The sequence below is a fragment of the Pelodiscus sinensis genome, chromosome 5 (assembly GCF_052426305.1).
Source record: "Pelodiscus sinensis isolate ZL-2025 chromosome 5, ASM5242630v1, whole genome shotgun sequence".
Classification (NCBI taxonomy): domain Eukaryota; kingdom Metazoa; phylum Chordata; order Testudines; family Trionychidae; genus Pelodiscus; species Pelodiscus sinensis.
The window spans coordinates 96,875,230-96,901,872 of NC_143056.1; the positions used below are offsets into that span (position 1 = coordinate 96,875,230).

A 26,643-nucleotide genomic window follows, 5' to 3' on the forward strand; every position below is an offset into this window, starting at 1 on the left:
TGGCAACATGGAGCCACAGCTCGCCCTGCACCTTCTGGTGCACTTTCTGGACTTGCTGCTGCAAGCCTGCCACCAATGGATCGAGGCTGCCTGGCACCACCTGGTGCACGTCAGCCCTCTGCCTCTCCACCTGGCCGCCCTGGGGGCCGTGGAGGAGCCGCGGCGCAGCCCCGGCACCGGCGTCCCCCGCCGCATCTGGCGTCTGGACACCAGAACCGACTGGTGGGACCGCATCGTCCTGGAGCGCTGGGAGGACCAACAGTGGACCCAGAACTTCAGGATGAGGAGGGACACCTTCCTGGAGCTCTGCGACTGGCTCGCCCCTGCTCTGCGCAGAAGGGACACTCGCATGAGGCCCGCCATCCCCCTCCAGAAGCGGGTGGCCATCGCCCTCTGGAAGCTCTCCACGCCAGACAGCTACCGATCCGTCGGGAACCAGTACGGCGTGGGGAGATCCACCGTCGGAGCGGTGGTCATGCAGGTACGGCACTCGCCGGCCACTGGGCCGGGCGCGAGGGGGCCTGCAAGGAGGGGATGGGCCGCCCCAGGGAAAACAGGGTGACGGGGGCGTGGGAGGAGGCAAAAGTGCCCCGCACCAGAGGGGTCGGTCTGTCCGGGCCGTACTACACGCCGCCAGGGGGGTTGCTACCGGGAGTGGAGCGCGGGACACTGCCAGGGCACGAACGCTCCCAGCCACCCGGGCGCCCCACTGATTGGCGCTTTGCTGTGTCTCTCTCCGCAGGTGGTCAAGGCCATCAACCGGGTGCTGCTCCGCAGGGTGGTCCGCCTCGCTGACCCGGACGCCATCATCCGGGGGTTCAGCGCCCTCGGCTTCCCCAACTGCGGTGGGGCCATCGACGGGACACACATCCCCATCCGTGCCCCGGAACACCAGGCGTCCCGTTACGTGAACCGCAAGGGGTACTTCTCCGTGATCCTGCAGGCCGTGTGTGACCACTGGGGCCAGTTCACTGACATTAATGTGGGCTGGTCCGGCAAAGCACACGATGCCCGGGTGTACCGCAACTCCTCCGTGTGCCAGCGGCTGCAGGCCGGGACCTTCTTCCCCAACCGCCACATCAGGGTCGGGGACGTGGACATGCCCGTCTGCCTGGTGGGGGATGCCGCTTACCCACTGCAGCCCTGGCTCATGAAGCCCTACACGGGGCACCTCAATCCCTCCTGCCAGGCCTTCAATGCCAGGCTGACCAGGGCCCGCATCGTGGTGGAGGGGGCCTTCGGGCGACTGAAAGCCCGCTTTCGATGCCTCCTCACCCGTCTGGACCTGGCCGAGCACAACATCGCTCCCGTGGTGGCTGCATGTTGTGATCTCAACAATTTGTGTGAGTGAAAGGGGGAGGCTTTCCTGCCAGCCTGGATGGCTGAGGCTGACCGCATGGCTGGCCACTATGGTCAGCCCCGCACCGCCGCCATCCGGGAAGCCCTGCGGGAGAGCTTCCTGGTGGAGGAGGAGGACTGACCTCTCCCTTGCATGCCCCACTGGGGCCTTCTTCCACCCTACCCCCCTTCCTCTTTCCCCTCCCTACCTACTGTAAAATAAAGACACCTGTTTTTCAACCAAAAACGTCTGTTTATTTCACAGAACTGGGGTGGGGGAAGGGAGGAATGAGGGTCGGAGAGGGGAGGGGGAAACCTGGGATGAGGGAGCTGGAAGGGGAGGGAAGGGAAGAAGGGAAAGGAAAGCTCAGGGGTGGGAGTCCGGCTGCCTCTCCCGTCTCGCCACACTGCGGGTCCGGGGGCGTCGGTGGGAAATGGTTGTGGGGGGGGGGCAGGAGAGATGGGGTGTGTGGAGGGAGCAGGAGCGGAAGCAGGAGGGGGAGCAGGTGGCGCAGGGGGAGCAGGGGGAGCAGGAGGAGCAGGGGGAGCAGCAGGAGGAGGAAATGGGAAGCAGTCGAGCAGGCTCTGGAGGTGGCCTCGCAGGGCACAGCCCTGCTCTTCCAGGGCCTCCAGACTCCTCCGGCGCAGCCTCAGGTCCTCCTGAACCCAGTGGTCCTGGGTGCGGAGATGGTGATCCATGAACCGGAGGTGCCGCCTCTGGTACTCCTCCTCGTTCCTGGATCTCCCGCTTGCCTGGGCATGGGCAGCTGCTGCAGGCGGGCTGGTGCGCCCTGCAGGCCCAGGTGCTGCAGCTGTGGTGCAACAAGACCAGCAGTCAATTACCCCAGGGGCCCAGGTGTGTGAAACCCAGCTCCCCTCTGCAAGGCCAGGACCCCTGCAGGATCCCCAGCTGCTGCTCCTTGGTGGGCAAGGCCCAGGCGCACGGTCCCGGGGCTCCCTCTCCCCCCAGCCCCCCGTACACATAAGGGGAACACGATGGTACTCACATGTGGACGCCTCCCCGGCCTCCGACGACACAGGCGAGCGGCTCTGTGGGGTGCCTCGGGGGGTCCCGGGTCCTGGGCAGGCTGCCGGCAGGCTCCTGGCTCTCGGAGCCCTCCTCCTCCTCCTCCGTCTCCTGGAGCGGGCCCTCTGCTCCGGGGTCTATCACGTTCCGGGGGGCAGGGACGGCATGAGCCCCCAGGAGGCAGTCCAGGGCGTGGAAGTGGGGGCAGGCCTCCGGGTCGGCCCCTGGCTGGCAGACCCGGGAGTAGGACTGCCGCAGGTCCTTGATTTTGCAGTGCACCTGCTCCCAGCTGCGCTGGTGGCCCCTGGCGGCCAGGCTGTCAGCCATGCAGCCGTAGACAGCCGCGTTTCTGTGGCTAGTGCGGAGATCGTGGACATTGGAGGCTTCCCCCCAAACCTCGATGAGGTCCACGATCTCCGCACTTGACCAAGCGGGCGCCCGCCTTTTGAGCCCCCGGGCAGGGTCCTGGTAGCCGCCAGGCTGGTCCTGGGGAGCAGTGGAGGGCTGGGTGTCCTCAGGTGGCTGGCTCATGGGTGTCAGGTGCAGGGTGTGCTGGCAAGGGTACTGGCAGCCTTGCAACTGGCACAAACTGTGTAGCCAGCCCGTGGCCCTTTAAGGGCTCCGGGGCCAGGAGGGGGGCAATAGAGTTTCCCTGGTGTTGGCCAGAGTGGCCACCAGGGAAACCTGGGAAGGATTAGCCTCCCACTAGTTCGAATTAAGGGTCTACACAGCCCTTAATTCGAACTAGCTAGTTCGAACTAGGCTTAATCCTCGTAAAATGAGGTTTACCTAGTTCGAACTAAGCGCTCCGTTAGTTCAAATTAAGTTCGAACTAACGGAGCGCTAGTGTAGCGCCTATGAAAGTTAGTTCGAACTAACGTCCGTTAGTTCGAACTAACTTTGTAGTGTAGACATACCCTAAAGTTCTACCATCATGCTGGGGTGGTGAGTTTTATTACTTCTCCTTTGAGGGAAGGGATGTCCACCATAATACAAAAATGCAAGGGCAAAAATCTCTGAGGGTATGTCTACACTACCCCGCTAGTTCGAACTAGCGGGGTAATGTAGGCATACCGCAATTGCAAATGAAGCCCGGGATTTGAATTTCCCGGGCTTCATTTGCATAAGCCGGGCACTGCCATTTTTAAATCCCGGCTGGTTCGAACCCCGTGCCGTGCGGCTACACGCGGCACGGGGTTCGAACCAGCCGGGATTTAAAAATGGCGGCGCCCGTCTTATGCAAATGAAGCCCGGGAAATTCAAATCCCGGGCTTCATTTGCAATTGCGGTATGCCTACATTACCCTCCTATTTCGAAATAGGAGGGTAGTGTAGACATACCCTGAGGAGCCAGGGAGTTCAGAAAACACCAAAGCAGGAGATCAGTATTACTGAGGGAATGTCTGAATTACAGGGAAGGACTGCAGCTTGCACAGACACATGTATGCTAGCTTTAATCTAGCTAGTTGAGAAAATAAATAATAAAACCAAGGCAGCCTGGGCTTCCACACACAGGCTAGCCGCACAAGTCATTATTCTGGACAAGTCTGTACAGCCTGCACTGAAGTGTGCTGCTTCCATTTCACTGTTCTAGTACATTTCACTGTTTTCTAGCTATATTAAAGCTCACCCAGTCAAGTCTGAATACACCCTGTGACAGCAGTGTAGACAAACCCTTGCTGTCAGATTAGAAGTGATGCCTCTGATCTGCCCACCCTCATTCACAGCACTGCATGGATTTTAAAAAAAGGTCAAGCTGGAGAAATATTAATGTATAGGCTATGATGCACGATAGATCAGTTTAAGTGAAAAAAGAGTCAGAGGCCAGTGAAAAAAGGCTGGGCTAAATAATTAATAGAAAAAGATACTACTAGAGAGAAAGAAAAATATGTTCAGTTCCACTAAGAATGAGGGATACATTTACAAACTGTTTACATTTCCATGGAGAGGGAGTAAATTACTAAAGAAATGCACTTTCTGAAAAGGTCAGGAAATTCAAATCTGAGAATTTTAGGACCCCTCCCAGAATACTGATGATAGCAGCAATAGGCAGATGTGCTACTCTGCAATTAAAGATTGCAAACTTCGGTGTGTTTGGTAGGTACTATGTATTACCCTCATTTTACAGATTGCAAAACTGACTACTTGGTTTGACTTGCTGATGATTTACGATGAATCAGTGACAGAGCTGGAACTAGAATTGAGTTCCAGGCCCACCCTTCAGCTTAATTCTTTAGATCAGCGGTTCTCAAACTGTGGGTCAAGACCCCAAAGTGTTAGTGGAGTTGCCAAGACAAGTATTGGACTTGCTGGGACCCAGGGCTAAAACTGAAGCCCAATCTCCACTCCCACCAAGGACAATGGGGCTCGGACTGCAGCCCCTTCTTCCTCCACCCAGAAGTCAGAGCTTTGCGCTCAAACACACTCTCCCCAGGGGCCATCTATTAACTTTACTAGATGCCTCAGCTTTAGATCACACTTAACTTCTAAGACAGGACCACAATGGGGATGCTCCAGAACATACATGATGTAAACTGGTGATTTGATGTGCCGCTCAGAAGAGGGACTTAAAACCAGGTTGGCCCTATCTACAGTTAAGTTTTCAACATGGTATGTGTCATTGAAGATAACAAAAATAATGTGTTGAGAAGAGGCTGCAGTGGTGGTGATGACTGTGGGGTTCCATTCAGGGAAGGACCAGGCTTGAGGTGAGAATAGTGGGCCTGTCGGAAGTTCAGAAACAAGAAATGATCTTGCTGAAGTTTTGTGAAGGAGAAAAGAAAGAAAGGCTTACACTCTGGCTGGTGCAACATGGGAGTTCCATCAGTGAAGCCTCCTAGGAGATGCACTAACACAGTATTTTCTGGCTAGCCTGAAATGGGACTCCCCATTAGAGGAATTACAAGAGCTATAACAGCATCAGGTGGTCATAGCGTAGGCCTCAGTTGGAGTATTGCGCCCACTTCTGGGCACCACATTTCAAGAAAGATGTGGAGAAATTGGAGAGGGTCCAGAGAAGAGCAACAAGAATGATTAACGGTCTAGAGAACATGAGCTATGAGGGAAGACTGAAAGAATTAGGCTTGTTTAGTTTAGAAAAGAGAAGACTGAGAGGGGATATGATAGTGGTTTTCAGGTATCTAAAAGGGTGTCACAAGGAGGAGGGAGAAAAATTGTTCTCCTTGGCCTCTGAGGATAGGACAAGAAGCAATGGGCTTAAACTGCAGCAAGGGAGGTTTAGGCTGGGCATTGGGAAAAATTTCCCAACTGTCAGGGTGGTTAAATACTGGAATAAATTACCTAGAGAGGTTGTGGAATCTCCATCTCTGGAGATATTTAAGAGCAGGTTAGATAGGTATCTATCAGGGATGGTCTAGATCAGTGTTTCTCAACCAGTGGTAGGAGTACCCTTAGGGGTACTCGAGAGAAGTCTGGGGGGTATGCCAACACAACTGAAATTTGAAGAAATCTAAATTTTTGTTTTAAGTTTTACAGCACTTTATTATTTTTGTACTTTTTACACCCAAAAATGTCATTGCCCACCCGGCTACGATTAAGTTGTTTAAACAAATGTGTTGTAACGGTAGAAAAAAATTGTGTGTCTGAAAACTGTAGGTACTGGGATACTTTTTTTTTTTTTTTTGAAAAAGGGGTACTTTATTAAAAAATAGGTTGAGAAACAGTGGTCTAGATGGTATTTGGTTCCGCCATGAGGGCAGGGGACTGGACTTGATGACCTTTCAAGGTCCCTTCCAGGTCTAGTATTCTATGATTCTATAGGCTCAAATCTAGTCTGATAAAAAAAACCTCTAAAACTACACCAGAAATTGTAACTGTGGCTTTAAAAAACAAACTAAATGTTGTGATGCAAAAATCTGGATATAATATAATATAATGAGTCAAAAATAGTGGTTTTAGCCCTTTTGAAGGCCTGGTTAGAAAACAGTGCGAGGTGTGTTTGTATGGCGCAACACAGTGCAAAAACATTACCGCAGAAAAAAAGATGACAAAGGGAGCAGCTTTGCTGTAATGCCAATGTTCTAGCTGTGTAATCTCTCTTAACACTTATTCTCTGCCCATGCTAATTGGAGCTGCTCTTCCCTCAAGTGAAGTGTTCAAGTTTCCTGCTGTGAAACGAGTAACCCACATGTTGATGAAGAATGATGGTTTGTTAGTTATACATGAACGGAATACTGTGCAATTTTTCTATGTCAGAAACATGGACTATCAGTCAAGATAGCTAATTATACAGGCAGTCCCCGGGTTACGTACAAGATAGGGACTGTAGGTTTGTTCTTAAGTTGAATCTGTATGTAAGTCGGAACTGGCGTCCAGATTCAGCCGCTGCTGAAACCGATCAGTTTCAACAGTGGCTGAATCTGGACGCCAGTTCTGACTTACATACAGATTCAACTTAAGAACCCGAGGCATCCCCAAGTCAGCTGCTGCTGAAACTGATCAGCGGCTGATTCCAGGAATCCCGGGGCAGGGGCTTCCTGTAGTCAGCCACTGGTCAGTTTCAGCAGCGGCTGACTTGGGGACGCCTGGGGCAGAGCAGCTGGGGTGCTGCTGGGTTGGTCCAGTAGCGCCGCCGCTGGACCAACCCAGCAGCACCCAAGCTGCTCTGCCCCAGGCATCCTGATTCAGCCGCTGCTGAAACTGACCAGCAGTGGCTGAATCAGGACGCCTGGGGCAGAGCAGCTGGGGTGCTGCCGGGTTGGTCCAGTAGTGCCCAGAGCGGCGCTACGGGACCAACCGGCAGCGCCCCAGCTGCTGTACCACAGGCGTCCGGAGAAAAGCCGCGGAGCACGGGGGCAGCGGGACAGCCCAGATGCGCTGTGGCTGTCCTGCTGCCCGTGTGCTCCGGGGCTTTGCTCTGCTTTGCTCCCCGTGTCTGGGCTGTCCGCTGCCCGCGTGTTCCGCCGCTTTGCTTCCTCTCCCTGGTCTGCTGGAGACCAGGGAGAGGAGCCCGTTCGTAACTGCGGATCCGACATAAGTCGGATCCGCGTAACTCGGGGACTGCCTGTACTCAACCCCCAACATTTTCAAATGCTTAGACATTTAAATACATATTTAGGCATCCAAATAAAGGTAGCCAGGTTGTGAGAGGTACTGGGCGCTCACAAACACCATTGTCTATTTGGGGCTCAGCACCTTTGAAAAGCAGACCATTTGGGGAATGCCTAAATTGGATTTGGATGCTTAATCTTAGGCATCCAAGTTTTAACATGCACAACACACCTTAAGCACTGGAACATCTCATAAAATATGTTCAATAGCAACATGCAACTTCCCCTTTACTACAGCACCATAGTTGGTATATTTGCATGCTCTGGCCAGCTAGCTCACAAGGATCAAGGCTTTGTCAGCCTAGGAAATAATGGAAACCAAAGCTCATGAGTTTACTCCCTATCTCAAACCACACTGTTGTATTTCTGTGATAACACACAGAACTTAGTAAGCATCATATAATGGCTACATGATCTGAGGTTTGGAAAAACCTAGAAGCATCCCATTTTTTTTCCACTGATTAAATCAGCACTTACTTGGCATTATCATAGATATCTCAATTTCTAAATAATTAACCAATAACCAATATGTTTGGAATTGCCATAGTAAGCTCACAGCCTTCTGTTTGTAGTTGAATTAACTGTTTGTAGGACTGTTTATAGTTGAATTAACAGAATAAATAAAACACACCAAAAATGTGCACAAAGATAGCACCAATAAACCTGATAGAATTCATTCATTATTTGTAAGAAAATCAGATGAGTCACAATTCCCTGAATGCAAGCCACCCTGTGAAATAAAAGGTGTGTTAGTGCTAGTGTAGGAAGTAGGGAATAGATGAGAATTTTAGGATTGTTTGGTGTAGAGCACTCTCTCTCCATTAGTTCATTCTCTTGAGTTAAGGTATGAGGAGTGTACTGTACATGATCTACACTTTAGAATCTAAAAGGGAGGGATTTGTGTGTATATGCACAATTTTTTAAACAAATACCCTTCAAGAATAATGCAGATTTCTGGCCATCAGTGCTCAGCCCTGCCCTTCCCTGAAGTATAAGGCTATTGTTTCTAGCTCAGGTTGGAAGGTACAGGACCTTAAATCTGTCACTTTATTTTGTACAGAAAATCCATTTTAGGTCATTTTAATAGATTTCTAAAATGTGTTGACAGTTTTTCTTTGTCTGCATTCGATTGGGCTTATACAGCCTGAACCCATTGTTTCAGCAGGTGCTGGATCAGCCTACAGAGAATAAGGTATCCTAGGAGTCTCAGGCAGAGAGATACAAACATAGTACTAGTGTCTTGTTAAAATGCCCTGAAATAGTTCTAAGCCAGGTTTCCTGAAGAATGGGTTATGTACAATCAAACCTGAATTATGCCTGGTTATTCACTGAAACTAGACATAGACTCGAGACAAAACCTTTGGAGTCAGGACAGAACTTGCCCAGAGTTCAGGATTTTGGCTTGGGCCCATCCCTAATTGGGATCCTACAGTTAGCACATCCCCATACCATCAAGGCTTGCCATGCTTCAGCATGTGTTTCTTAGGAAAGGGCAAGAAAAATTTCCAACCTGACTCTGGGGAGGAGGGGGGATTTGCTAGGGAACAACAGCTTCATTTTCCTACAGCATTCAAAAAGTCCCATTGCTGAAGGAGACAGGCTGTACCAGAGAAATCCACAACCAAAATGGCAATAGCCCTTATTAACAGGCACCAACCACTGTTCAGTCTGTGCTTGCCCTTCAAACAGTGGATTTTAACCTTTTTTCTTTTGCAGACCCCTCCCTAGACACTGTCAAATGGAGATGCAGACCTGTTTGTAAATCTTAGGCGTAGCCTGCAGACCGCCAGGGCTCCATAGCCCATGGGTTGAAAACCACTGTTCTATAGCAGAGGGGAGGTTGCGGCCATCTTGTGCTCTTAACAGATGCCACCACAGATTTACCAGGCACTGCACTCTTATGCGTGCTACAGAAATTGACATAAACTCAGGCTGAATCTGGCACTCTGTTTGTTTGTTTGTTTCATTTAAATGATGGGTCCTGACCTGGTTTATTGTTGGTTTGTCCTAGTATGTTGATTTGTATTGTCTAATAATGTATCTCCTGGGTCCCTTTTCATGACCTTGTTCTCCATTCACACAAAACACACAGTAAAACTGTTTTTGAAAAAAGAAAAGAAAACATTTCTTATCAGGTTGTGAATCATGTAGTTCCATGAACTGGAACCCAGAGCTTCCCACAATCTGTTTTATGTCAAAATTCTCAATACTGAAAGAATCCAGAGGAGTGAATCACAAGTGACCTGTCTCTTTAGAAAGCAATGCAGAGGATGCCATTTTCACTCATCTCTTTCCACAACAACAACAACACAAGAAAATCTTAACCCAGTAAAAGGGACCCCAGAGTCATTGTGGTATGCAGAGATCAGATAAGTACCTGGTTTCTTCTGTCTGTGAAGACAGCTTTATCCAAATAAAGCATGGCACATTTTATCATTCTGTAATAGAAGAGACCTGCCACTCTTTGAATATCATCATATGGTTGGTGGCCAGCAGATAATGGACTGCTAAGTGTCAAGGTGACTGGCTTTGAATGTGCACAAAACTAAAAATTATAGACCTGTCATTCCAGAGGCAGGCCACAATTAGCAGTCTATGCAACTTGAAATTTCCATTTTGCCAGCTGAATAATCAATTGGCTGCAGTTTCTCAATTTAGATGCATTTTTAGGCTATTTTGCATTCAGGATTTTATCTTTTTTACAGGGGTTTTAAAATAAATATGCAGTGCACTTAAGCAGATGGGGTCATCTTAAAAACAACCCTCTCTCCCCAGACGCATACACAAACAAAGACATCCACTGGTATTTTATAAGCAACTCCTTTTACATAAATTTCCCCTAGTCCTGCTCTCACTTATAATGTTTCTGACAGGAATTTTGTCATAAGGACCACAAGCAACACCAGATTAATAATTTTAAAGACAGTGTGCTTCCATTAACTATTTAATCTCAAATTTCTGGATGCTTCTCTGACACACAGCTCTACCAAACTGTTGTAAAATTTTGATCTCAGTCCACTTGATATGTGGCTTACAGCCAGGGGCGGATATAGGGAAGGGTGAGTGGGGTGGCCGCCCTGGGCCCCGCGCTTCAAGAAGCCCCGCGCATGCGCCGTGGCGCCACTGCGCATACGCGTGGCGCCACCGCACATGCACCATGGCAAAGGAGGGCCCCGCAAAATGGTCATCTGTCCCTGCTTACAGCACACTGTAACTAAAAGTTTCCTTATAGGGGAAATGTATCTTCATTTAGGAAGATCAGCACAAATCTCAAAACCCATGGACACTACACAGATTGTAAATTGCCTGGAGCAAATACCTTAGCTTATTTATGCCAGTAAAATACTTTCTAGAAATATAGTGATTTATGAATAATACAATTACACAAAGGAGCTCCATGTTGTGTTGGTTGGCTGATATCAGCACAAGTGGTAAAAATAGTTGTTGTACATATTGTAGAATTTTAAAATGTTTTAGGACATTTTGTTATCCTTTTTTATTCAAGTGTTTCACCAATATTTGGGGCCAAATGAGTTTCTATAAGGGACAGAAATTGATGTTGGAGTCAGGTATTTCATTGCTGCAATCCTATTTACAAACAATGTACACAAAGTTACGTTTTTCTGGACACTGCGGGAATTAAGCAGTAGGAAACAGATTGCTCGTTCAATATTCCAAGCTTTTTTTCTGACCAAGACTGCTACCAAAGCCCTCTTTTTTAGATTTCTCTCAGGGCCACGCTAGAAGTGTTTCTCTAGCTGTTCTTGGCTTTCTGCTGCATTCTCCTTTTCCTCTATGGTATTTCTGGATGCTTCTCTGACACACAGCTCTACCAAACAATGCCTAGGAAAACCTTTCAGTCACATAATTCAGCTCCTTACCAGCCTTGCGTGTTCTAGGGCAGTGCTCTCCAAACTTTTTAATCACAAGATCACTTTTTCAATTTAAGTGCAATGTAAGATCTAGCTCAAACCCAAACACCCTTGCCCCATTTCCTTCCCACCCCTTCTTTGAGGACCTCCCCAGCCCTTCTCCAAAGCCTCACCCTGCTACAACCCCCTTCCTCATTTTCAGCAGGGTAGGGTAGGATAGGGTGCAGGCTCTGGTCTTGCGCCAAGGGGTTTGGAGTGTGGGAAGGGCTCTGGGCTTAGCCCAGGGTGGGGGATTGGGTCCAGGAGGGGATTCAGAGTGCAAGCTCTGGGAAGGAGCTTGGGTGCAGGGGAATTCATGTTTGGGACAGGAGGTTGATTCAGGGCTGAGACAGGGGTTCAAAAAGCAGGCTCTGGCTGGGCACCGTTTAACCAAGACTGCGTCCGGGTGGTGGAGCAGTGGGGTTAAGGCAGGCTTACTCTTGCCCTGGCCCTTCTTGGTGCCATGTGCTGCCCCTCATCCACAGGCACTGAGCCCACAGCTTCTAATGGCCACAGTTCCCTGTTATTGATCAATGGGAGCTGCGGCAGTGTTGTCTGCAAGCAAGGACAGCACATGGAGACCCCCTGCTCTGCCTTTCACAGGGGCTGCTGGGATTTGCCAGCCATTTCCGGGAGCTGCAGTTCCCACAGGGATAATGACTCCAGCCACAACAGGTTTGGCATTTTAGAACTCACTACTCAAAGAATTACATTTAAGCATAAGAGAGAAATTAAAGTTATGAAATGCACCGGCCAGTCAAACACCAAAACAAACCCTCTTTGCAAGCAGTAAAAGGAGTAACAACAACCCCCCCACAAATGTGTTGGGTCGGGAGAGGAGAGGGGAGGACAGTGTGTGTTTGTGAGAGGAAGGGTATGTCTAGACTACACCCCTTTTTCGATAAAGGGATGTAAATTAGACATATCGAAAGTGCAAATGAAGCGGGGATTTAAATATCCCACACTTCATTTGCATAATGATGGCCACCGCTTTTTTTTTAAATGGGGCTTTTTCGAACCCCCCCCCCCGGGAGTTTAGATGGGGCTTTTTCGACAGAACTCTCCAAAATGGAGTACAGGTCTTTTGAAACGGGGCATTTCTGTTGAAAATGCCCCATCTAAACTGCCAAGGTTTTTTTTAAAAAGCCCCGTTAAAAAAAAAAAAAAAAAAAAGCCCAGCCGCCATTATGCAAATGAAGTGTGGGATATTTAAATCCCTGCTTCATTTGCACTTTCAATATGTCTAATTTACATCCCTTTATAGAAAAAGGGGTGTAGTTTAGACATACCCTAAGAGAGAGAGACAGTGTGTGAGAGTGACATGGGTATGTCTACACTACCCTCCTAGTTCGAACTAGGAGGGTAATGTAGGCATACCGCACTTGCAAATGAAGCCCGGGATTTGAATTTCCCGGGCTTCATTTGCATAAGTGGGGCTCCGCCATTTTTAAATCCCCGCTCGTTCGAACCCTGTGCCGCGCGGCTACACGCGGCACGAACTAGGTAGTTTGAACTAGGCTTCCTAGTTCGAACTACCGTTACTCCTCATTCTACGAGCGCCGGGCGCATGGCACTTGGGGGGGGAGGGTGCCGGCCCCGGGCAAGTGGCGAATTGGCCGCCCGTGCTCTGGGCGCGTGGCACTTGGGGGAGGGTGCTGGCTCCGGACCTGCGGCCCTTGCAAGGAGCACTGGCCCCGGGCACGCGGCGCATGGGGGGGCCCCGCCCCCGCGGCTATGGGTGGGGGCCCCGCCCCCGGGCGCTCAAGTGTCCCTGCCCTCTGGCGCCTGGCAGGCGAACGGCCATGCCCCCTGGCGCCCGGAAGCCTCAAATGGTTGGGGACCACTGTACTACTGTAACTGGGGCTATGTAACTGTCTGAGCATTTGACACTCTTGAAGGTACTCATCCTCATACCACACCCATGATTATTATTTATTATTTACTGTTATTTATTATTCGTATTTCTTTTACATCTTGGACTTCTAGTCATGGAGCAGGATCCCATAGTGTTAGATATGCTACATAACACAATACAAACTGACAGTCCCTGCTCCAATCATCGTATAATGTAAGTACCAAACAAAAGAAAAGATGGATGCAGACAGACTGGGGAGTACAAGGAAACTTCAGGCAGTATTGATCAGCATGATAACCAGTAGTTTCTGAGGAGGGATTTCAAGGAGTTAATGAGGTAGCACTCCTCTTTAGCATTTTCCAACAGCATGGAAGAAAGCACAAAGGTGCTCGGTTGAAAATGTAGTAAGTGGAAGAGGGAGGCTGGCATCATGAACCAATCAGAAATAAGTAATGACAGTTTGATAGCAAACCAAAGATGTTAGACAGAGTGTGGATTGGCCATAAACAGCCTTGAAAGTGAAGACAAGCAGCTTATGTTTGATGTGATAAACAAGGAGGAGTCACAGGAAATTCTGTGGCCAGCAATGTGCAGTATATCAGACTAGATGGTCCTTTCAAACCTCAAAGTCTATGAAACCAGGATGAGATGCAAAGGAAGAGATGACATGGTCAGAATGATGGGTTAGCAGAATGAGCTTTGCAGCTGCATTCCAAATGGATCTGTGTGGGGGCAAGTCTGCATTTATTGAGAGAAGGATACTGCAGTAATAAATAGACTGGCGAAGAATTTTAGCTGCATGGATGGACAAGAAAGGCCATATAAAAAAGAATGGATGTAGCCTGACATGAAGATCTGGAGAGAGGTCCAAGTTGAAGACGATGCCTATGTTATGGGCCTGAGTGACAGGCGGATGATGTTGTCCACAGTGACCAAGAAAGGAATTAAGGATACACTATTTTACAGGTGGGAAACTGAGGCAGAGAAAGGCAGGGTAAAATTTTCAAAAGTGAATTCGAATCTTGGTGCCTAAATCCCAGTGATTTTCAAATTTACTGCAACTCATGATCCTGAGTCATTTAGGTATTTTTGAACATTTTATCTTTAAGTGATTTCACCAAAGTCACACAGGAAATTTGTGGCACTTGGTAACTGAAGCTAGCTCTCCAGAATAGCAGCCTAACCACTGGACAAACCTTCGCTGCTCTTTCATTTGTGTGTTTCCTGCTGCCTTGACATTATGGATGCAGCTGATGTGATATGTTCTTACTACCATATCACTGTCTAAAAGAGAAAGAAATCAGATTAATTTTTCCTATTCCCTGCAAGTGGGACTCATAAAAATGAGTCTCCATTCTGAAGTCAGTGGAGTTACTCCAGCATAAAACTGGTGATTTAAATGGAGACTAGGGTCTTATGCATTTGCTGTGAAATTTGTGACTATACAGTTCTGCAAGGCAAGGTTGTGGCAGATGGCTGGCAAGCAGTAAAAGAAAAATGATGCAAATTCCCTTCCACATTTAGGGTAAGCAATTTCCACACTGTTCTGTTCTCTCACTGCTGGATGTTCACAAAACTGTAAATAAAAATATTATTTGTTTTATAAACCCTAGAAGTTTACATTTTCATTTTGATGCCCAGTCCTTTTTTCTATATTTCTAAATGGATTTCCATCGAGAGGGAGGTGCTTATTTTAATACATTTATTTGACAGTTTGCCCTGAGGACTGTATGTCATAGGCAGCCAAAGAGTTTGTAATGGAGTAAGGATCATTCATTGGATGCCCAAAATCCACAGACATCATCTTGAGTTTTAGGTTTATACTAGCAGGACAGTGAAAAATACATATATCCAACCTTCTCTCTCTACATGCTGTACATCTCAGGAGATGCTGTGTGTGCTAGAGTCTACCTAACAGGTAAAATAATTATAATTGGAATTCAGACAGGGCGGGTGAGATAATATTTCTTTTGGGTCAACTCTGATGGTCAAAGAAACTAACTTTTGAACACCACAGAACTTTTCTTCAGGTCTGTGGTGCTAGAAAGCTATTCCTTTCACTAACTGATAATCCCACAGCCATCTTGTCATGCTCATATCCTGGGACCAACATGGCCACGATATCACTGTTCTGTAATCAGAACTATCTTTTGACTATTCAGTCTGCAGTCAAAGCAGCGTAAGGACAGAAAAATCTGATTCACTGGCTTATGGTAGTAAAACCACCTATTTTCAGCCAAGCCATGCTCTACATATTGGGATTGTTTGGCCTTAATGTAGAAGTTTCAGCATTTGTGTAAATTGCTGTTTGGAGAGTAGGAGAATAACCTTAGTTACATTTTCAACCACACAACACAAGCCATATATCTGATCACTGTGGCACCAATATGATTGTGAGATACTGTGTTAAGGATGCAGAAACATTATTAAAATTCATGGAATTCATGCACAGATCTTCTCATTAGTTAGCACAGGCATGAAAGTGCCCAAGCCCTTTTTACATGACAGTTTCAACAATTACTGACACTGTTAGAGCAACATGGAAGCTCTATTATAACTTTTTTTTTTTGTAAACATACTGCAAGAGTGGGACTTACTGGTATCAGGACAGAAGGGGAAATGCCTCAATTTAGCACATTCATTTGTACAGTAATTGTTCCCCTTGGTGGAGATGTATCATGTACAGCAACAGAACACTAGGGAGACTATAGAAGGTGCTACAATTCACCTTCTCCAGAAATCAACACTTCAAAGATCGACCTCTTGGGGTTCAATTTAGTGAGTCGAGTAAGGACCCGTTAAACCTACTGCAGATGGCACCCATTTTGACTCCAGTACTCCACCAGGTTGTGAGGAGCAAGGGAAGTCGATGAGAGAGTTTCTCCCATTGACCTCCTACAGTGGGGATACCACAGAAATTCAACCTAAGGTACATGGACTTCAACTACAATATTCTTGTAGCTGGAATTCTGTATCTTAAGTTGACTTTCTTTGGTAGTGTAGTCCTGGCCTAAAAAGCATTGCTGTAAGTTACAGGAGAGCATTTCAGCTAAGAATGTAGGAGTGCCTTGAGAAACCACCATGAAACTACAGTACCTCTCTGTTTATCTACTGCAGTGGTTCTCAAACTTTTTGGCTCAATGCAGACCTTTCTGCAGACCACCTGCCAACCACCCTTGATGACAAAATGGGTACAGGAGGAGGTGGAGGTGCGGGGTCTGACTAGAAGGTAGGGTGCAGGAGCAGCCTGAGGGTGGGAGGGTCTTGCTGGGAGGTTGGTGCAGGAGTGGGCTGAGGGTGAGTGGTCTGGGAGGGAGGGTGCAGGAGCAGGCTGAAGGTGGGGATCTGGTCAGGAGGTTGGGTGCAGGAGTAGGGTGGGGATATCTGGGAGGGATGGAGGGAGCAGGAGTTGGGTGGGATTGCTTGGCCTCAGTGGGAAGGGGTGCATAAGGGATATGGGGGTGTAAGGTATGGGAATGAGAGGTATAGGGGTGCTTACCTGGCGCCATGCTTTCCACCACTCCCAAGCATTGCTCCCTGCTCCCCCTGATTCTGGCCAATGGAAGCAGTGGGAAAAGCCTCCAGGTGAGCAGTATCCTGCGTTGATGTTCCCCCAGCCAAGGGGAGAGGGAGCGGCAACACGCAGAGCTGCTTCCTTCCCCCACAAGCTGGGTCTGGCTTGTGATGTTCATCTCTTGGCCTTGTAGTGGGAAGCCGATGCTGGTGCTCCAACCTCTTGTGGGGTAAAGGCCGTGGGACTGGAGCACCAGTACCCACATCCCACCTGCAAGATGGCTGCAAACCACCTGTGCTCTGTGGACCACACTTTGAGAGCCACTGATCTCCTGAAAAGTTTTCACATCTCACCTTGAGACAAAACAGAAAAAGTACCTAATACCAAGCAAAGAGAGCATGGGCCTTACCCTGCCTTACCTGGAGTTTTGCCATCAACAGGAAATAGTCCGTTTATCTGTACCAAGATCAACATAAACTCAAATCAAAAGTGAAAAGACTCCAATTGGTTCTCCTTGCCTGTTGTCAACATTAAAACTCTAATTTTCCTCCGAGCCCATCTAGTTTATTTCTCAAAGTTCTGGTACTTTCATTGCCAATAGCATAAGGCTATTTGGTTTCTAAGTAGGTGGCATGTGGAAGAGGAGGGAAAGAGGAAAGTTTGTCAAGTTTTCCATGATATAGTGAAAAAATGTTTGGCAAACAATACTACACACTAACTTCTGCTGTTGCTTCTCTTTAAAAGAGATCATTTTAGGGCCTGGCTGCTAAAAGAATACCATATTTTTAAAACCACAGGTACATTTAGCTTTCATACTAAAAGGACCATCAATAATATAATAACTGTATGCGTCAAGTTAATATTAAAATCAGAGGCTTCCTGGCACATGCCTACTACTAATATTCCACAGATATTTGAAAAAAATAATGGTGGGTTTAAAATTGAGAAATTTGCTGCATTTGTTTCGGGATGAGGTGCAGGGAGAATTTTTTCCTGAAAGTAATTGTCACATCATGTGCATGTATCTGTCACTTTGTCTGAGTTGTCAGTGAATTACAGCTTTGATGTGTTCCCATAACTAGCCTCCTGCAAAAAGGTTCAATTCGGAACATTCTGGCTTGCATTGGCTTTATAATATTTTTGTTTTTGTGCATTGCCATGCTTGAAATGCAACCTCGAGCTCTGCATGCTGACAGACTCCATTAGCATTAATGCTGTTCTCTTATCTTCCACTCTCTCTCTTTCTCTCGCTCTCTCTCTTTCTTGTCTGATGGTTCACTGACACAGTTGACAAGGCTGACACCACCAATCAGCTTCTACTCAGCAAGGTCACTGTTCAGACTTGACTCGTGATTGGCTGCTGTGCCTCACTGTGTTATTACTGTCTGATTTGATCGGAGGCAGGGGGTGGTCTCCAATCAAACAGAGAAAAGGTCCTGGAGAAGGTAATTAAATCCTGTCAGAGGCAATTATCGGTTCCAGGGCCATGACTCTGGCACTGAATGCAGATGATCTGAAGCTCTATTCTTGTAGAAATTCAAGAAGGCTTCTGGCACGGATCAGTTAGACATAAAGGAAACAGCAGGCTTTTTGCAAACAATGCAGTTCTGTATTTTGAACCTTTCTGCACATCTTTTTCCCCTCTTATTCTTAGAGTTTGGTTACTATTGATCAAAGAAATATTTCTTTCCCCTCACATTCTAATTAAATGAATAGATAAGATTTTCGTATACATTATATATATGACAAGTTACCAATGAGAACTTTTGTTCCAAAACACTGGCTACTTAAAACATCCTCCATCAAGGCAAAATGGCTTCAGAAATATGCCAAATTGTTGTTTTAGTAATAGAAAAAAAACAGGTAAAAACTGAATTATATATTTAGAATGCCTCATCTTTAAAACGTTATGGATGCAAATGAGGAGTTGTTGTAGCATGACTTCCCATTTATAAAATATAATATTAACATTTATATAAGCTTTTGAAATACAATATTTGGTAGCTTTTTAAACATGTCAGGGTATATGTTAGTGATTTAGACATCAGATTGTTCAGAATAAGTTCAAATGTCTAATTTGCTATAAGGACTTTCAATTTTACTAAAGTGTGATAAAAAACTGTATGTGCAGTTATATGTACAGTGTAAATACACATGGAAACTGAAGCTAAGAAAGGTCTAACATTTTATACAAAATAAAAACCCTTCCCTAATAACAGACATTTCCCGATTTTTAAGCATGTTTCAAAATATTATCTATTTGCCAGATTTTGAGCTCAGATACACCACAATAAATCAAGGATAACACATTTCAGCAAATGGGGTTACTCCAGATTTATATTGATATAGCAGAGGTCAGTGTCTGATCCTCTGCCTTCATACCTAGGTCTAGTAGAGGAACACCTCCTTACATTTAGAATAAGCTGTGGGGGAGAGGAGGCACAGGGATGTGTAAAAAGCCTCTTCCATATGTAGAGCCCCACACAAGGGCTGATCGCCATTGTAGTCTCAGTGAACAAACTCCATTCCCTAGTAACACACACTGTTCCCAATGCATTTCAACAGTAGGCACAAGCATTGAACTGAGGGTGAGATTACACATGGAGGAAACCTGTACTTACGGAATTCTTAATTTCTGAACTGAATTTTGCAAGTCTGGAAGGGAACCGCATTTAAAACACCGGCCAGTTTTGCTGCTGCTGCTGAAATATTCTAACTAAGATTTAGCACAAATACACTGCTGTTTTTATCAGGTCTTTACTGCTTTCTTGTTGGGTCATCAAATTGTTTAACTCCAGGCTATCTTGTGGACTGGTTTTACATTGCCACCCCTGGGCATAAATGGATGTAGCCTCTTTTCATTTCAGCTACATGTACAGCAGGAGAGCAGAGGCTGCAAAGCCAACTCCCCTCTCACCCAGAGCAAATACACATGGAATGAGTGGAGCCTGGGCTCTGCCCTCAATAACCCAGTCAGACCAACTGAATTGATGTAAGTGGGGAGGCAGGATTAAGCCAATACGCTTAAAGGTCAGATTATTTTTCCCCAGGAACAAGTAAGGTTCAGGAAAGCAACTGCAATTCCGTGAGCTATCCTGGGGTGGTCCAACCCACACTCCACCCCTAATAGAAGGCTTTACCTACAGGCACATCTGGCCCACCATTTATTAAGTTGTGGGCCTTGTCCCTGCAATATGAACATCTAGGGCTAAGCCCTGCATCCTTGTGGAGTCACAATGATTTCAATGAGAGGCTGCAGGGGTCTATCCTAGTGGACTGTATTTCAGAACAAGCAGTCATGGACCGAAAAAATGAAAAGTTCAGATCCATAAAATGACTGGGTGAACAAATATTTACCGTAATTTAGTGAATATAACCCGCGGGTTATATTCGTTTTTACAACCCCCCCCCCCCGGGGATATGGTCGTGCACGGGTTATATAGGTTTTTTTTTTTACTCAGCAGCAACTCTCCAGGAGGTGAGTGCTCTCCCGCCCAGAGGATGGTGGTTCCTGCTCCCCTGCCCCTTCCTGTGGCTGCGGAGGAGCCAGAGGGATGAGCACTCCCCCACTTGGAAGCTGGCAGCTGGGCAGGAACTGGGGTTGTGAGTGGCTGGCTAATTTCCCCCCCCCCCCCACACACACCATAAATTAGCAAATATACCCCTGGCACAGAAAAGTCTTGTATACCCCGTGGGTTATATCGTGCGTGGGGTATACAAGATTTTTTTTACTCAAACAGCAACATCTGTGGGGTATATTAAGGTGTGGGTATATTTGCTAAATTACGGTAATTCCACCTGTTATACACTAGTTTCAGCACCACAGACCACATTATCCTTGCCAACAAAACACATGCTAGCTAGGCAGGTGGCTAGAAAATACTAGAATAATTGCTAGACTCATGTTAGAGTTTTGAAAAGGAGCCATGAGGGTTTGATTCTGCAAGAAGCTGAAGGGAGAGTGTTGAATGCTCTTGAGGCATACACAAAATTATCTTAAGAAAAAAACCATTTTTAACAGAAGAGCTTTGCATTATGTACTAAACTTCAGTAGACTTGGGCGCTGAGTTCAGGGGGAGAAATAATTACAGACTTGTGGACCCTCCAATGAGAAAGTCCTGTTACTAGCCCCAAGACAGTGACATTAACATCCTCAACTTGCCTCCACTGATGTGGCAGAGCACAAGAGAAGGGAGGGAATGTCTCCTATTACCTAGCTAGGGCTGAAATCCCACAGGGTGTTATCAATATCAATACCTTGGGCTGTGGAGAAAGGGTCTGTAGCTGTAAAGGATGTAAGTCAAGTCTCCATTAGGGATGTGAAAGTATAACTAGTTAACTGATGAGCCAAGGCTCATTGGTTAATCTTCATGGTTACGCACAGGTTCCTAGTGCTTAGGAGCTGGCTTGAAGGCCAGCTCCCAGTACATGCCAGGGGTGGAGCTCCTCCCAGGATGGGTGGGACTTGAACCCACAGGTCTGTCCTCCCCAGGCTAATGCTGTATCCTGTAGGCCACTCCAGGACCCTCCCCATTGCCCAACCTTCAGAGTGTCCTTATCCTGCTTTCCAAATGCCTGAGCCAGCTCCATATCTGGGACAACTGGCTATCCAGTTGCTCCCAGGGTGGGTAGGATGGGCCAGGACTTGAGACCCCCAACCCTATGCTCCCCTGGCATTTGCCATATCCCCTGGGCCACTCCAGACTCCACACCACCTTCCTACCTTCAGAGGATCGCTTATCCTGTGTTGGCTGTCTGGTCATTCCCAAGATGACTGGGAGGAGTGGAAGGTAGTGTAGAACTTAAGCTGTCAAGGGTGGGGCAGGACTCAAGCCTCCAACCTTGCATTCCCCAGGCAAATATCATATCCCATAGGCAACTCCAGAACCTATCCCACATTTAGTAGTTCCCTTATACTCCCTTCCTAATGTGGGGGCCAGGTCCATTCCTGAGGCAGCCTGTGTTGACTGTCTGGCTGCTCCCAGGGGGGGCAGGACTTGAGACCACTAACCTGTGTTCCCCAGGTGAATGCCCTATTTCTTAACCCACCCCACCTTCAGCAGGTCGCTTATCCTGCATTCCTAATGCAGAAGCCAGGCTCACCCCTGGGGCAATCTATGTTGTTTTCCCTGTCACTGCCTGAGTGGGTAGTAGGATCGAGCCCCTATCCCCTAGTCCACTGCAGAATCCATCCCACCTCCCTACCTTCAGGGTGTCTCCTCCCACACTCTAAACTCCTTGCCCCAAGACTCAAAGCCTGCACCCTAACCCCCAACCCCAGCCTGGTGAAAGTGAATGAGATTTGGGGAAGAAAGGGAATAGAGTGAGCAAGGTGAGACCTTAGAGAAGGGGTGGAGCAGGGCGGGGCCTCAGAGTAGGGAGGAAGGAAGCTGGACAAGGGTATTTGGGTTTGAGGTAGATCTTACATTGCACTTAAATTGAAAGAGTGATCTTGAAGTTAAAAAGGTTGGAGAGCACTGCCCTAGGCAAAGTAGGTGTGTCCATGTAAATACTGTTTGCTCGGGATGCATCTTCCCCATGGTTCATCAATAGATGGCAGAAGGGAGCTCATTCAGGTTACTAGTTTACAGCAGGATTACCCTCCCTTAAGCGAATCCTCAGCTGTCCCCTTAGACAACTTTCTAGCTGCTCTGTGGTGCCTGAGTAGTCCAAAGCACCTAGACTGGGTTGGCCAAGAATGTTTATTTAATGCATTGAATTAAAACCAGATCACTTTATTGCACAGCTTTAACTTTACTAAAAGAAAGGAAAGCTTATGTTATAATTGGGCTTTTTTTGTTTTCTAGCAAGGGTTCTAATAACATGATGTAGGAAACATGCATGATAAAACAGTAACCTTGCGAAGGAACATTTTCAGTATAATTCAGAATGAAAAATACATGTTCAACAGTAACAGTTGGGTGTGTAATTCCCCAAGCAGAAATGGTAAAAAATGTACTTTGGGTGCAGGATAATACACAGGATTGAGTAAATAATAGAGGAGCCCTGTGTAGTTGATTGTCCGCCCTGAGTTCACATTTTCCAAGTTAACTCTTTAACCTTTCAGTTTACTTCCTAGAAAGATGAACTTCAGAGCTCTTATCTAAATAAAAAAACACCTCTATTGACCATTGAACCCCATTAACTTAAAATGGGTCCAGACTTTAAAAAATATCAAATATATTTGCAAGACCTTTTTGGAACATTCAATAATAATCTGGTTTTTGAACAATATAAAATTATATGAAAATCATAGAAGAGTTTTTATAGCATCCTGCTGGCTTCCTCATTATTAAGAATGCTTCAGAATTTTCTATAAAGGAACACTCTAAATAAAACAAGACACATGAAAAAATGCTCTTTTCTGTAACTGAATTTGGGATTCTGCGTGTCCTCTGTGAAGTTGACAATAATAGCTATCTAAAACTGCTTAGCTGTTGCAAGACAAACATAGTATCTTCAACTCATGACTCTGTTTTAAATTGTGTCAATTCATCATTTTTTCAACTTACTCAGAATTATATACACAACAAACGTGGTTACAGAGAAACATGATATTTATCCCTTACCCCAAAAACATTTGATGTTAAAAATGTAGCTGTATTGACTTACCTCAAAGATCACATGATATATTACTGCTCCCTGACCGGATGAGAGTGACTCTTTCTATCTGCTCTGCAAAACTGACTTGATATTTACAAATTCAACAATGAACTTTCTATGTACAGTACATTCTGCAACATTCACTTATCATTTACTGTTTCCACAAACATCCTTCCAGTAAAAAGTCACAAAAATCAAATGTAAAGAAGGCACAACGGTCAAGGCAAATGTATGTAATAATTCAAATAGATACTCACTGAACAAGCTTGCAGTGTTTGCCAAGCTCTTGTTAACCATCTCACACTTTCTGCTTTGTTTGTGAAATGATTCAGACAGACAAACAAACACAAAAAACCCTAGCTGTTTCTATCAAGCATGAAGGCTTAGCTTACATTTTAGACAGAGCACAGTCATCATATCATATAGGTAAATTTCAGGTACTCGGTATCCAATTTTGTATGGTTTCTTCTTTCCCACATGTCAAACTTCAAATTCATTTTGACAACTAAACAATGTTTCCTTTATTTCATTATAGTTTCCTTATCTGTAGTCAAAGCACTATGACAATTTCACAGAAAGGACAAGAAAAAGATCTTCTGGTAGATAGGTGCCTTATTTTAAAGATCTCTTGAAAAGATATGTTGGTAAACACTCCATCTCTGTTTGATTTACTTTGAAGGCAGTATCCAGTTCTTATTCTATTCTGCAAATCCCACTGTAGATCAAGTTTCCACTATTAATATTCTACCTCTTTAAAAATAAGTCATCAGGCATACTGGACAGAGGTTAAAAGCATTCAAGCTATTCTGTGCTTTCTCATTCCATGTGCTTTTGAAGCTACATAGCATGTTTCTTAATATCGTTCAACTATCATTTGAACAATTAATATCAAACAATTCAATGAAACAATCAATCTTTTATTTGTGTCTGTTCTGTACTCAGATTATAAAATCATAGAATCATAGAACACTAGAACTGGAAGGGACCTCAAGAGGTCGAGTCTAGTCCCCTGCCCTCACAGCAGGATCCAGTACCGTCTAGACCAGTGTTTCTCAACCAGCGGTACAAGTACCCTTAGGGGTACTCAAGAGAAGTCTGGGGGATACATCAACACAACTGAAATTTGGAGAATACTGAATTTTTAAAAAGTTTTACAGCGTTTTTTTATTTTTGTACTTTTTATACCCAAAAATGTCATTGCCCACCCAGCTATAATTACGTTATTTAAACAAATGCATTGCAATGGTAGAAAAATTTTGGTGTGTCTGAAAACTGTAGGTATTGGGGGTACTTATTTTTGTAAAGGGGTTCTTTATAAAAAAAAAAGTTGAGAAACTCTGGTATAGACCATCCCTGATAGATGTCTATCCAACCTGGTCTTAAATATCTCCAGAGATGGGGATTCCACAACCTCCCTAGGCAACTTATTCCAGTGTTCAACCACCCTGACAAGAAGTTTCTCCCAATGTCCAACCTAAAACTCTCTTGCTGCAGTTTAAGCCCAGTTTAAGATCTGGCTATTGAAGCATCTGAGGAAGCAGAACAAGGAAGGCCTCCAGAGCACACTACCAAATTTTATACTAAGGGAGCACTACAATATTTGGTCCCAGTTTTCACACAGACACTAACTAAACAGGATGAAAATGATGATGATGATGATGACTAGAATCCCTGCAAAGCAGCTGGGATCTGCCTCATGCTTCTGGCAACCTGCTGTAAAGATGACATTGTTCTTTATGTGCTGCCCTTCATTAAAGAACACATTAAAAACCCAGATTGGTGGTACTGAGACACAGCCGTCATGCCTTTTGGGTGCATTTTGGAAGGCTCAGAGCCCAATCAGTTCAAACCACTAGCTATTCAGGTCATGCCCACACTAACAGAACTAAGGAAAGACCCTAGTGCAGTGGTTTGAGATATGACTGTCCGGATTGTGGGCAAAATCTACGAGTTGCTGCCTGAAGCTGCCATCAATGATATTTACCTCACCCCACTGCTCCAGTGTCTCATTGAGGGCCTGAGTGCTGAGCCCAGAGTGGCTTCCAACGTGTGCTGGGCCTTCCCTAGTCTGGCTGAAGCTGCCTATGAAGCTGCAGATGTAGCAGATGATCAAGAAGAGCCAGCAACCTACTGTTTATCCTCCTCGCTTGAGCTAATAGTTCCGAAACTCCTGGAGACCACACACAGGCCCGATAGACACCAAAACAATCTGAGAAGTGCTGCATAAGAAGCTCTGATGGAAATAGTGAAAAACAGTGCCAAGGACTGTTACCCTGCTGTCCAGGAAACAACTTTGGTTATCATGGTTGAGAATGTTCCAGAGCACAGCTGGCTTGCGGGGAGTACAAGAGGATGCTCTCATGGCTGTGGGCACCTTGGCAGAAGTCCTGGGTGGTGAGTTTCTGAAGTACATGGATGCCTTCAAACACTTCCTCGGCATTGGACTGAAGAATTATGCTGAGTACCAGGTTTGTCTGGCTGCAGTAAGCCTAGTTGCAGACTTGTGTAGAGCACTGCCGTCCAACATCTTGCCTTTCTGTGACAAGGTTATGCAGCTGCTCTTAGAGAATGTGGGGAATGAGAATGTCCATTGGTTCATGAAGCCTCAGATTCTCTCTGTGTTTGTTGATATTGCCCTGGCCATTGGAGGAGGGTTTAAAAAATATCTGGAGGTTGAATTGAATACCCTCCAGCAAGCCTCTCAAGCCCAGGTTGATAAGTTGGACTATGACATGCTGGACTACCTGAATGAGCTGAGGGAGGGCTGTCTGGAAGCATACAGTGGCATCATTCAGGGACTGAAGGGAGACCAAGAAAACGTGCATCCAGGTATGATGCTAGTGCAACCCGGAGTAGAATTTATTCTGTCTTTCATCGATCATATTGCCGGAGATGAAAACCACACAGATGGAGTGGTAGCTGAGACGCATATTGCAGGACTGTAAAGGAATTTATTACAACTTTCTGATTCTGGTGCCAGATTTTAAACCAGTTCCAGAGCAGATTAGGGCAGTTACAGGGTTTCTCCCAATCTACAATGGCTAGTTATTGTCCTCCCAAAGAGCTATTCAGCCAGGCATGTCTACACTAGGAAATTATTCAAATCCCGGGCTCCATTTGCAAGTGCGGTATGCCTATATTACCCCGCTAGTTCGAACTAGCGGGGTAGTGTAGACATACCCTAAGATGGGACGAACCCCGCCCTTGGGTTTCGGGACAATGAAATACCTGGAATAAAACCCCTTTCCCTCCAGATGTGAAGGGACCCTCTCTACAGCTCCCTTTTCGAGGAGCTCCAGCACCTCCTAGCAATGGGTGCCTTCGTGA

The 26,643-nt window shown here is 46.3% G+C and overlaps 1 pseudogene; it reads left to right on the forward strand.

Annotated features, from left to right (window-relative positions):
* The window catches only part of LOC102451550 (importin subunit beta-1 pseudogene), a 42,786-nt pseudogene extending 16,525 nt beyond the window's left edge, over positions 1 to 26,261 (forward strand).
* Positions 26,262 to 26,643: the final 382 nt, after the last annotated feature.